We start from the raw sequence: 12,836 nt of genomic DNA on the forward strand, positions 1-12,836 counted from the left end.
TTTTTATTTTGAGTATATATTTTCACAGAATAAAACATCAGATATCACTCTAACATGATATTTGTTTGGAACATTATGAGCACAGGTTTTAAGTGTTTATAATTCACTAATATACTTTCATTAACAGACAGATCTGTCAGCTACTTGTTTCAATAATAAATGTAATCTCCTTAATGATCTTTGCTGTTAGTTATAATCTCCCTGCAGTACATAATGGCAGACACAGGACGTTTTGGAGAAGCATGTAAATGTCACTGGTATACGGTTGCAGAACAAGCACACATCTCAGATGTCTGAAATAAAATTTAGGCTGAGTGCCATTCCATAAAAGCTGAAGAGGGATTACATATCGCCTTGGAAAGGAGTAGATGAACAGTTGCTATCTAGGCAAGGATAAGACCCAAAATAAGTCCTGTGCTAATAAACAAGATGTCAGAGATACCAGACCTGTAATAGTACCATATAAAACGTGTATCTAGCATAGGTGTAAGTGAAAATTAAAATGTATTATAACAGATGAAAGATATATCCCACTTTATTTCTTGAAAAACAGATTTTTAACATATTGTGGTGTATTTTAAAGTCTAGATTTTTGGATTTATTGTCTTATTGAGTTTTAAATTTAGCCAGAACCTTCTTTATTTCAAAAAGGAACTGACCTTGAGAAAGGTCATCCATGTGACCTCATTTGGGCCATTGTGCAAGCATCATTCAAGTAAGGTCAAAGGCCTTCAATAATTTCAGCCAACCTGAATAGAATGCGTCTAAGTCTACTGTCAAAGGTCCCCAGTTGTTTTTTTAGTCAGCTTGTTCGAAGGTGGCTTTGGTGAAGTGAAATACATCAATTGCTATTTTTGTACTACAGATGCTACAAAATGCTCCACGGGACTCAAATTGTATTCAACAAGCTTTTAGTGGTCACACCCCAAACTAGGAAAACAGAGGACAGACAAAAATAGGACAGATTGTCCCAACCAATCTTCTCCTTTGTATGTCCTTGAGTCTGGTAGATTCTCGGCACAAACCCCTTGAACTGAAATATAGCATGCCAAGTACGTCTGGTGAGGAGGAGCCTGAGAAGGCTTAAAAGAGTGTTAGATTCCTCCTGACAGTCTAGTCATAAGATAACCTCAGGTAATGTTGGTGTAGCTCTCTCTCTTTTGTTGTTTGATTCTTTTTTCCTGTTTAAAGTTTTTTAAGAGTAAAATGGCAAATAAATAACAGGGGAAGATGTCAAGTGTTCTTGATTCTTAAGTTTTCATTATTTATGCTGTTAATATTATGGCTTCAGTATTCAGTGTTTGTGCAATTGACAACCTATCAAAGTATTTTAACATGAAATTAAATGATTTGTGAAGAAAAAAAGGATAACAAGGAGGAACGAGAAAACTGGAGTAGGTGAGCCTTAGCAAAGATTACTGTATGTGCTTAAAATATATTTCACAAGATCATTACTAAATCCATAGTAATAACTATTTAGGAGAAAATGCTTAGTTTAGACATATATAATCTGAAATAATACTCATTGATTTCCTTATTTTACAAAAGAAAGGAAAGTGGTTACCTGGAATAACCCTAAAAAATGTGTGCCACCTAGTAGTACTTGTACAGAAACTGTCTGGAATACACTGAAGCAGCTCTAACCAAAACTCCTTAACAATGCAAACCTTTTCAGACAAGTCAATGGTTAAAGACATATAGACAAATGTGTGGAATGCCAATTTAATAGTTTCTTTGTCATCCTGAACAAAGGTATTTACATGAATGCAAACATGCCGACTACCCTGCAGACGTCAATAAGCACAACAAAGCTTAAGTCAGCTCCTAAAATATCTTGGAACACAAATGGACAACAAGCTGCACGGCAATGTGTCTACATAAATAGCCTCTGCCCCCAAAGTCAAATGACACTTGTGCTTCCTGTGCAGTGTTTGGGTTCATTGTCATGAGGCAAGAACCTCCTCTATCAGTTTATCTCTCCTACCTGGGACATGCACCTTATTGTATGCACCATAAAGTTGTGATTTTTTTTTTTTAATACTCTTTATTGAAGATTATAATATAACACACAATACCCCACACAGTACCCCCCCCACCCCAAGTGACCAGGCAGTATATTCGATTAAACAGAAAGAATTAGAGAATAAAATAGAAAACAAATAGATAATAAAAAAACAACAATAATAATTTAAAAATAATTTAAAAAAAGAAACTAAAACAAACCTAAATACATGTAAATGTACATGCTCTTACACTCTTGCACGTATACATGTTTATACATGAAAGGGGAAAATAATAATAATGATATTAAAAAGAGATAGACTTAACTTAAAAAAATCTACAATAACATAAATGTATCATATGAATTCAGAAGAAAAAAATAATAATAATAACTTCCAGCCTACTGTATGTTGATAAAAGTGTAGACCAGTCATCAGCAGCCTCACCACGTTATGCATCTCACATGAAGGGTTATGAGAAGGCTCTTTTCCACTCTGAAAAATGCTAAAGTTGTGATTTTATTCAACCATGTTGTCATACTATGGAAACCTTAATCCTGGAAATATAAATACAAATATAACAAGAAAACATTGGAAAGAAAACATAAATCTTCAAAAACTGCAAAAGAAGATAGAATTATAATGTCATGTAGTTGCACTTGCCCAGATCCTTTCAGAAAAAAGCTATCCCAAGTTGTGATACCTCCTTTTTCTGTCTGATGAACAGGCCTTTAGATTTTCTTTCACAGATTTTTTTTTTGAACCCTTAAAAAAGCCATACATCCCTCTGAACACTCCTGAATGATTCTCCCTCATACTTAATGTATTTAAAGTAAAATTCCTCAGTGGACTGAATGTTACTTTTGAGGAAATATTATGACAGTGGAAAAACCCACAACAAGTCAAGAAAATATTTCTCAAGGAATTTATCAATAGGCTATATGGTTTTCTTCGTTCTGGCCCTGCTTTTAACAGGAGTCTTTCTAATAAGCCACTCAGCACTTACTTTGTGAATAGGCCCTGTTGGCAGGTACAGTCAAACATCTAGAGTGCTATTAGAATTCCTATTAATTGACTGTGGCCTCTTGGAACAGAGCACTAAGCTCTCCAGCCAAGAAGAAGCCACAGGAGAGACGGACTACAGCATTTGAATTCCTACAGTGGTTATGAGCTTATATTAAGCCAATTGTCATACCACAACAGCTAGTGTCTTACTATAATAGGGTCATTGACTCAATGCTAAATCCTACCATCATCTCAGACAACCACTTGTCAAGAAGGAAAAACATTACTTTAGGTTAGTCTATTAGTGTTAACTTAATGCTCTTTTCTTTACTTCAGAGATGATTTATTTATTTATTGCGCGTTTGTCTTTATATGAAAGCTGACTGTAGAATGACAGGAAAGAGAGGGGGCTGACATGCACCAAACAGCTTCAGGCTTCGGAGTCAAACCTGCAACCACTAGCCTATGACCAGGACTACAGCCTCTACTCTCGGGGCGCCTACACTACCAAATGAGCTAACCCAGCGCTTGTACCTCAGAGGCGACGTAACCTCAGGATACTTTGAACTTGAGCAATTATTGAGCACGCCTGAATTATTCAGTTGAAATTCATACTTACGATATTTTATGTGACCATGAACTGTCACAAGTCAGTCTAAAGTTAAATTAACTTTGTAAACAGTAGAAATAGTGTCAGCTGGCTAGCTAAAATGATAACAGTTTCCGACGTTAGAAGATAACTGGGTTTTTTTTGGTCTTAATACCAGCACTTTTATCTGCTGAGAAACGTAATAAAACCACTCAAATGGATAAACTTGCAAACTGTAAATTTACAGTTGCTTGATAATTGGGGGTTAGATTAGAAATCAAGCTAGCTCTTTCTGTCATCTAAATTAGTGAAATACATTTGACGGATTTTCTATGTGAATTAAAATCACTGAAATGATACAAGGGGGAATCCCTGGCCATTATAGATTGAAAAATGTATCTCAGTTACCACCCCGTCTAGCCTACATTGTTTAGCACTTAAACTTCTTTATAGCCTATATTATTTTATTTTTTCTAAATTAATTTAATTAATTTAAAAATGTTTACCATGAGCTGTTCTGGATGCCTGGGCCGCAGCAGTTTGTTGTAAGGGCTTCCTCTGAATCGAGTCTCCATCTCCTTGACCCTGACCTCAGTGATTGTTGCTTTGAACTCCACATACTAGCTGCCAGGAGAAAGTTCAGGCTAGCAAATTGAGATTTGCTGCGAGTCAGATTCCAGAGATGAAAGCGAATTTCTGTGTTACATCCAGCTCATGCCAGACCTTCCTGAGCCTTGTCCTGGAAATGTGATTGTTGGTCTGAAATATGATTTCCTGATTACTGTAAATATTGTTCGAGATGGTTAATTGATGTAGCCTGGTCACAAGTGGAGAGGCATTTACAAGTGTGTGCTTATTTGTCAGTAAAAAAATCAACATCAGACCTGATTGGCTTGTGCCACACATAATATCCTTTATGTCCAAGTTGTTTTATAGTTTAATAAGCAATGCCTTCTCTTTTATAGTCCACTGAACTCTATGTGAGTATACTGTGTATAAATTCATTTTGTATTAAATCACTTGCACTGTATATCATTCTGTGAAGCAATGTGCTTAGTAAGCTTAATTCTTAATAATACATTGTTTCTTCCTAGTTAAGTTTATAAAAATGTATTTAAAGGATATAGCAGGTTTTCTTTAGTTATTTGTAGGTAGTTAAAATATAAATAATAATGATAATATTTCTGGTATGAGCCAAAAATTATTTGAATAATAACTTTGGTCCTCTTTTTGCATGTGCCTTTATGGGGACTTTTGTTTATGTGCTTTTTAAGTAAAAGATTTGGCCTGAATAACTGTGACGTTCACTGAATTGACACCAACAATCAACAGCCAACTGCAGTTCCTAAGTCCTTTTTACTATTTTACTATTAATGTGTTTGAAATATTGCTTGTGTTATTAATTTCAGAACAGTGGTAAAGCTTTACTGCTCCTGCAAGACGGTTCTTTGATTCGATTCCCCTTCAGAGAGGGCCTTTCTGTGTGGAGTTTGCATGTTCTCTCAGTGCATTTGTTCTCTCTGGGTACTACGGCTTCCTCCCATTGTCAAAAGACATACTAATTAGGTTTATTTGTGTCTCTAAATTGTCTGTAGCTGTGGATGTGAGTGTGACTAGTTGTTTGTCTCTGTCTGTCAGCCCTGCGATTGACTGGCAACCAGTCCAGGGTGTACTCTGCCACCTGCTCACAGGCAGCTGGCCCCCCAAATGAGATAAGCGGTATAGATAGATAATTAAAAAAATATATATGTCTGGCTCTATCCACTGTCCTATCTCTAAATAAAGGTATACTAGGCGCCACAATAAGAAAATTAGTGTGGATGTCATGAAAATGTATTCATGTATTTTCACAGAATAAAAAAGTGTTTCACAGTCCATTTGACCGACTCGTCAACAATAACGCTGCTGTGTTAGTCAGCAGAAAGAGAACATGTGTAAACTGTGTAAGAGAAAAAAAAGACAATTTTATTGAGTTATTTGCATATTTGTTCATTGAAATGTTACAGTTTAAAATGTTCAACAGTTGTTTCATATTGTATTATGTTGAATGGGATTAAGATGGTCTCTTATTCAGCAGATTCCCTCTGAAATAAAGAAAAAATGAAAATATTTAATGGTTCTACTGGTTGGAGATATTTTTATCAATGACAATTTAAAATATATCAGTATTTTGTTAAGAACATATTATTGGTGACCCTGAAAGTAATGATGCCAGTCTTTATTGTTTATAAGTATAAAGTTACATTTACCTTTCCAGTGTCACGGCTCCTGGCTCTCATCTTGTTGACCTGGGACTCAGCAATGTCAGCACGTTCCTGAGCCTCCTCCAGATCATGCTGAACCTTTCTCAGCCTGAACAATGTGAGTATTGGCCTGCTCCTCCTGTTAAATGGGAGTTTTACTGACTTAGCAACAAAAAAGTTGTATTTGGTATAGTTTTAACATTATGCAATGAATTAAGACGATTGGTCATATCCTTGAAGTTTACTTACAGCCTCCTCAGCCTGTATCTTGTAAGTCTTGACTTTAAGTTGGAGCTTGTCCACCAGATCCTGAAGTTTGTTTACATTCTTCTTGTCCTCCTCAGTCTACAAAGATATACTCTGTAGGTAAAAAAAGAATAAAGAGTGTTAAAACATTTCTTTAAAATACCATGTTACATACATTTCACAAAACTTCTCCCTGCAATTCTTACTGGAGTCGTTGTTTCATTTGGAATCAAGCAGCGGACAAAATGAGGGTGACTGCTCCTCAAGTTCTCCTGTTGATCAGCATCAAAGATAAAAGTTCTACATAATTTCAAGGTTTAATTAGTCCTTTTATTTTACATAAATAGAATAAAATAAAAATAACATACCCTGAAAAGGGCAGACACAGTTTACCTTATTCTTACCACCACTTCTTTCCATCACCACTAGATGCCTCTGTTTTGATAAACATTAATCACTTATAGAACTTTAACTGTATACATATATATATATACACACATATTATATGTAGTAAGTTACCCATCATTAATTTGTTTTTTGATTGAGAAAATATTTGATTAAATAATACTTTATTGATCCCATGAGGATACACTCTGTCTAGTTAACATGCTACACAAACATAGGCCGAAATACACACACATGCACAAACAGGATCCTATAGACATGCACTAATGGAGAGGTCTCAGAGTGAGGGGGCTGCCCACAGTGGGCGCTCCTGAGCTGGTGGGGGTGTTAGATGCCTTGCTCAAGGGCACCTTGGCAGTGCTCAGGAAGTGGACTGGCACCTCTCCAGCTACCAGGCCAATTTCTGGACTTGGTCCGTGCCGGGACTTGAACCAGCGATCCTCTGATTCCCAACCCAAGTCCCTACAGACTGAGATACTGCCGCCCCCATGAATTGGAATTTGTAGTAGAGAAAATGAACATTGGAAAGATTTAAAATATATTTTTTCTCATTGGTGAAGTTGATGCAGAGTTGCTCCAAGCTGTTTGACTGTAAGATATAAATATATTTATTAATTTCATGGCAATTTAGGAATTCATTTTTTAAACTGATAAGATATTTTTCAATAATTCACTTCAAAGATCTCAAAACCAGCGATATCCAAGAATCAAATGAAGAACTGTCTTGGCTGCTTTGTGTGCAGCATCTCATTGATACGGACGACCATCCATGAGAACATTTTCTCAGAAATGGACTTGCAGAGAGCGCTGACTGAATTGTAGACCTATAAACAAGGAATACAGATTTATTTTCTCAGAATAGCATTTTCATAAAATATACAAATCCTATATATTTCAACTCATTTTTTATATTACCTGTGGCACGGTTTGACCTTTGGTCACCATCTCATTTCCGACCTTGACTCTTGGGTAGCACAAAGCTTTCAGCATGTCAGCTGAGTTCAGGCCCAGAAGGTAGGCGATTTTATCAGTCACTGATAGAAAAACAAAAGACTCATTACCTTGGGTTATTTAACTTTTCACACCATAACACTTGCATGATAAGAATTGCCATCAGGTTCAGCCTGCTCCTCGCGCTGCTTCTGCTTGAATTTCATGTGTCCATGATGCATCACAGCACCAGTCAGCATGAAGATGTTAATCTTCTCCTCGCCAGTGAAGCCCAGGATGTGGATAGCTGTCTGCATTACACAGGAGAGAAATACATGTATATATATATATATATATACTATATATTAGTATTTATTAAAAAAACTATTATTTATTATCCATTATAACAATATTATTATTATTTTTATTGTGCTCCTACATCTGCAATGAACTCCTCCACATCATCGATGCTTTTGACTGTGATTTCACTGACTGATCATTGGGTAGTCATAGGGGTTGGTGGTGATCAGAAGAGCCTCTGAAAGACAAGACTTTAAACACATGAAATTTCCAGGGATTTTTTTTCTAGAACTGTTAAATTAAGGTTTACGCTGTCAATGAGGACAGATCTCTGTTGGTTATTGTTGTTTTGTACCTGTACATGCCTATCTCACATTGAATTCATATTATATACTAGTAGTACAATTCACTTAGCGGACTTAGACCGCTCGGCCATCCTGACTGAATAGTATTATTTGCTTTGTTTCTTTTCTTGTTATTGTACTGCTGTAAAATTTAAAGCATTATTATAATTAATAACATAACCAAGAGCTCGGGCTTGTGGCCAGTCATCAGCTGATTGAAGGTATTGTAGACCTCTCAGCAGACAACTGGGAGGTTACACAAGACTTCTCCAGGAGATCTAAAAGTTTACATATAATTGAAGACTGCGAAATTATCATCACCTCTAACCCAAGCAACTGCAAGTGTTTATCTTTTTCTTCATTTTTATCTTGTAGAGTACAAATGGTTGAGAGGAGCTTGAATTATGCTCCAACCTTCGCTTAATATATTTCAACCCCAAGAAAAAAAGCATACATTGTCAAATTAAACAGTAGTCACTCTTATCCCTGTGGCATGAGCTGCTGCCAGACCAACAGATGGCAGTCACTCACAGTCTAAATGTATATCACTTTCCAGCTGCAACAACACTATACCAACGCTTGAGCTTTAACAAAACAAAATAATTAGTATGCTTAATACTAAATTGCAACAACACGTAGCTAGAATGTTAACCTTAAGATGTTGATTACATAGATGTGCCATATACATGATAATCTTAACAAAGCAATTTGTTATCTATATAGCCATTGTTGTTTTGTACCTGTACATGTGTAGCTGACATTTAATTAATACTAACTAATAGTAGTATTATTTGCTTTGTTTCTTTTCTTGTTATTGTACAAACATCAGTCATCATAAATGTATCCCAAGGTCCTTTACTAGCTGTACAGTACACAATAGCCTTCTTTCCTTTGATTAGTGGTTCTCAAACATTTTATTTTATTTCCACCCTTGGAAAAATAGTTCCATAATGTAAGCAAAACATTTGAATGAGTAAAGTAACAAATTGATTCTGCCCCAAAATATCAGTTTTTAAATTTGTTCCATATAATTGAGAGGGTGAAATGACTTGAAGCTCTCACAGTTAAAAGTAGACACCACTGTCCTATTAATTTGGATATCACAGCAAGAGAGGAGGAGGAGTTTTACATTTGGAGAAGCACTGAAATGTCACTGGTGTATAGTTACAGGACATAAGCTTAGCATTAACGCTGGGCAAGTATTAAATAGCTCCTTGGATCAGACTTTCAGAACGATAGCCAGCTCAGATAATTTAATACCAGAAGGATGTTTATAAAAAATGCCAATAATGTTCTCCCCAAATAAATACATTTTATGCAGTTTTACAGCAGAAAAGTTTGAAAGACCAAATGACTGACTGACAATTGATCTAAGGATAAGTTTTGGATAATCTCCAAGTTTTGGAATGACTTGGCTTATTATATGCCATCTTTCCATCAGGTCACAAGGTATTATCGCCGTCAAAAATAAATCCAGCTAAGGGAGGGAGCAGTGATTTGTATTTGGTATAAAGACATAGACATATTTGTTGGACACATTAAGATAAGTTGATAACAATATATCCCATGTTTAAAAAGACTTATTTTCTCAAATAATGTATTCCTCACATGTATTTCAATAAAGAAGTAATGTATGTATGTAGGTATGATAAAATCTTAATAAAAAATACATATAAATAATAGAGTTTTATGTTCATTGTAGTTGTCCAAGGATTGGGTAGAATTGCCAAAAAAAATGCTGAGCTACACAGCAGGAGCCACAACCTAAACAGGAAAATGATTGGCTTGACTTTTGCTGTTACTGAGGTGTGTTACGGGTAGAGCGGTCTATTGCTATATTCCCTTGCCAAGTAAATGTTTTAATAATACTGATTAAAGAGTTTTATTTTTATTCGCAAAGATGCAGCACATATTGATCAATCTCAGCACCCTTCTTTTTGGTTGGGTTTTGGAAAAATATTCTTATACAGCTGTTGGTCCACTCAAAAAGGCTGCAAGCTCAGAATAGTTTGTTGTGAAGAAAGGCAAATATCCATGGAGATGGTGACAGGGAAATAAGGAAGTAAGAAAGTGTTTGTCATAGGCCTGTTTCAGGCCTCAGCACTGAAAAAAGGTCAGAGGCCAGCACAAACAGTGTTGATGTTAATGACCATGCAATAGACCTCAGGTCACTGTGGATGTGAATCAAGGCTATAACACACCACTGCAAAGGCTGCAGTGGTGGTCGAGCCTGTAGACCGGTTTCTTTCTTCTTCCTTAACTAGAATTTGTATCTCTGTCAATGTAAGGCATGGACTCAAAGCCAGGCCTAAGCCCTCATAGAAGAGTGCTAAGACCCTGGGCCATGCAGTAAGCCTTCGAGCAAGAAAGGGAAGCATGCAGAGTATGGCCACCATCTCATTCTGTGAACCTTGATTGAACTTGAGTGAAATTGATTACTAGATCCTCTTACTAGTACCAGTGGTACTACTTAATTACTTTGATGTGATGAAACCTGTATAGGGTCTGATCACTGCACAGACAACAGCTTTGAGGAAGGGCTGATGGTGCTGTGTGATGCTGTGAGGTGAACTATCCCTTAGTTCCAACAAGGAGACAGATAAACTATACTGCTGAGAGTTATCCATAAATTAACAAAAAAACTGAGTTTTGCTCTTCTTACTTCCTCCAGAAGTCAAACCAACAAATTACTGAGGTTTTTGAAGATGGATGCATACATACCTAACACTTAAGCTGAAATATATAGTCTAATCTTCTTCTGGGTTTGGGTTGGTGTTCACTGTAAATAATTAAAGGAACAGCTGTGCTGTGGCTCAGTGGTAGAGTCTGTTATCCCTCAACCTGGAAGGTCGGGGCTTGTATCCCCAGCTCCTGCAGTCACATATCAAAGTTACCTTGGGCAAGACACTGAACCAGTGCTCCGACCATTTTGTCCGTGGTGTGCAAATCTGTATGAAAAGGACAAGTTAATATTGATGGAAACTTAAAAGGATACTTCACCCATTTGCATTAATCTTTGTATCATTAGAAACCTGGTAGTATTTTTGAATGGTCGTGCATCCCGCCCTCATTTTCCCATGAGAAGGGAAATCTTTGTATTTCTAAGTCTGAAAAGGAGCGGCTATTGTGGTTAGTGGCTATTGTGGTTTTTCGACCACTGAAGCTAGAGACCTAACACAGATCAGTGGGTGGGAACTCACTCCCAGAATTGAAACTCAACGTCCGCCATATTGCTTGGTAGCTATGCTAACAGGTGCTATGGAGAAAGCTGATAAGAACCAACAATGGCAAAAAAAACATGTTTCAACTTCAAACTGATATGGATGAAGGGGATTTTGAAGGTCTTTTACTTGAATTGGATGTTTGTGGCTATGAGGTGAGGATGAGGAGCCCGGGCCGGCTCGAGCTGGGGCGGACTCAGATGAATCAATAGCATTCAAAACTGAGGTCAAAGTTAAGACACTTACCTGTGTTGGACGCCTATCAGTTCGTGCAGAAGTCAAGAGCTGCCTCTTTTATAAAGGGTGGGCGTGAATGATCAGCAGTGTCTCTCACTCAGTTTGGTCATGGATCTTTTGAGACTGTTACTTTTTTTGTAGTAGTGATGTTTTAGGAAGTGGCATACATACATCAGTTTCACAATGATTTTGAAACCAGGATAATCATGTTTTCATGAACCAGTTGACTTAAGTTTTAATGAGTGACCTTGGATGTGACTTACACATAGATATAAACACATAGACACATATAGACACACATGTCACATATAGACATAGACAAATAGACACACACGCGGGACACATAGATTTAGATATATTTAAATCGAGAAGCAGGACAGCGACTGTCGCTGTCCTGCTTCTCGGTCCAGTCTCATCATCAGTGCAATAACCTACCGGTGCCAGAAGCAACGGATTCACTTTGAAGTGTTTAATGTGTATATGGAATAAATATATGAAATACATATGATTTTATGCCTATTGACTGTATAGCTTAGAAAACAATCAGTCCGAAGTAGACTAATTCATTATGATGGCATAATGACGCTGCGACTAGAGGCTATGATTTGTAGCCTCAGAACACTACAGTAAACTGTGTAGTTCATAAAGTCTAAGACCTGAGTCAGAAATGAGTGCAAGACGTAGTCTGACATTTTGACATCAGCACCAAATATAAATACTATTTATATTTTTTTGCCTGTTTTGTCTTTTCTTATGTTGATTTAATGTTATGTTTGTTAACCTTTTTTAAATAACAAAGCAGTCCTATATAATATATTCATAAAATAAAAAAAATATTAGTTGTTAGCTGTCAAGGCCAATTTCCCTTTTGGAGCTTGAAGTCAGTCATGGTGATGATGATGATAATGATAATGAGGATGAGGAGGAGGAGGAGGAGGAGGAGGAGGAGGAGGAGGAAAACAGAGCAGAACCAGCAAAAAAAAACAACACTGGCAGGTGCAATGTGTAGGGCTCTTTTACATAAAATGAGTCATATATGGACGAGGCTGAGTACCAATGGTTTTGAGTATTTAAACTTGATGGCTGAATTAGACAACAGCAGCAATTGGTTATGTGTGGAGTGGTGCTGATATTGCACTAGTTAACTTATGGTGGATTTCATGAAATACTAGTTTCCATGAGAATAAATTAATATTTGGTATCATGTGCAAAGCGTGCTAATGTCAGGGCCTCTCCATCTCAAAGCAGCAGGCTGAAATTCTGTCCCAGTACATCCCGGAGGGCAAAATTAATTTCTCCCCCTAGTTGCTCCATTT

The sequence above is a fragment of the Labrus bergylta genome, chromosome 16 (genome assembly GCF_963930695.1).
Source record: "Labrus bergylta chromosome 16, fLabBer1.1, whole genome shotgun sequence".
Taxonomy (NCBI): Eukaryota; Metazoa; Chordata; class Actinopteri; order Labriformes; family Labridae; genus Labrus; species Labrus bergylta.